A 1,412-nucleotide genomic window follows, 5' to 3' on the forward strand; every position below is an offset into this window, starting at 1 on the left:
AAGAGTAGGAATAGTTGGACATGCATCAGTCGCATGCCCTGGATCCTCACATATGCTGCATTTCTTAGAAGATGAGGGTAAAACATGCATTTCATTTACCTCCTTAAGCTCAATGGAATCTAACCTTTTGGACATCAATGCAAGCCTAACATTCAAATCATCAACTTCTTCCAATTGATACTTACCGCCCCCACTAATACATTTTTGTTTTTCAAATTTATCATACACATTAGAGACATCCCAATATTGGGCGTTTTCAGCCAAATAATCAAAATAGTCAAAAGCTTCTTTGGGCTCTTTATTGAAAAACTCACCATTACACATTGTTTCCACAAATTGCCTTATCTTTGGTTTCAACCCCTCATAGAAAAAACTGATGATCCTCCAATTCTCATACCCATGGTGAGGACATGCATTTAAGAGGTCTTTGAAACGTTCCCAAGACTGATAAAATGTTTCCACATCCTTTTGGAAAAAATTCATGATTTGTCTTTTCAAAGCATTAATTCTTTGCATGGGAAAAAATTTCTTTAAAAACTCAGTTTGCATTTCTTGACAAGTCCCAATGGATCTTGGCCTTAAGGAATAAAACCAGGTTTTTGCCTTATCTTTTAAAGAAAATGAAAACAATTTCAGTCTTATTACCTCTTCAGTGCATGTTCTATCCATGAATGTGGCACAAACTTCTTCAAACTCTTTAATATGCAAATATGGGTTTTCAGATTCAATGCCATGAAAATGAAGTAATAATGGAATCATCCCAGGTTTAAAATTAAAAGCATTTGCATTCAAAGGTAGAACAATGCAGGATGGGGTACTGGTCCTAACAGGTTGCAAATATTCTCTGAGTGTCCTATTAGGGTTCTCCATATCATGAGGTTCGTTCTCAGCCATAATGCTATGTGTATCAAATAGTGATTCAAGTGAAACGGGTTCACTCGATGATGAGATGGATGAGTTTGTCCTGACTAGTCTAAATGTGTTATCTCTAGCCCAACTAGTCATACAAACGCAGTATAAACGCAATAAAAGCAAACAGGTCAAAGGAGAGGAAGTAGATATCACCCAGGCTGTGAAGACGTTCACAGCTCTAAAACACCTCTCTGAAATCTGAGAAACGCTTTGATGACACCAATTAGTCCCCAGCAACGGCGCCAAAAACTTGACTCGTTCTGAGTTATGCTTCCAAGTGCAGAAGTGTCAAGTTGTATCAAGGATGAGTCCAGGATCGTATTCCACAGGGACCACTGAGTATCAAAGTATTTACGCAAGTTTAGTGAAATCCTGTTGCTGAAAAATGGAGTTTGAAAATCTTTTTGGTCTTTTACGATTTTGAAAACAGTAAACAAAGTGAGAAAAGGTTGAGTAAACTATCAAAATGAAACTAAAATTTTATCAATTTTCCAAAAATG

At 36.8% G+C, this 1,412-nt stretch overlaps 1 non-coding gene across 1 annotated transcript; it reads left to right on the forward strand.

The window, feature by feature from the left end:
* The first annotated feature begins 394 nt into the window (after positions 1–394).
* LOC131156821 (small nucleolar RNA R71) lies at positions 395–502 on the forward strand. The gene has a single exon (XR_009137091.1). It is a non-coding gene; the product is annotated as a small nucleolar RNA R71 (small nucleolar RNA).
* Positions 503–1,412: the final 910 nt, after the last annotated feature.

This window comes from Malania oleifera, chromosome 5, assembly GCF_029873635.1.
Source record: "Malania oleifera isolate guangnan ecotype guangnan chromosome 5, ASM2987363v1, whole genome shotgun sequence".
NCBI lineage: Eukaryota > Viridiplantae > Streptophyta > Magnoliopsida > Santalales > Ximeniaceae > Malania > Malania oleifera.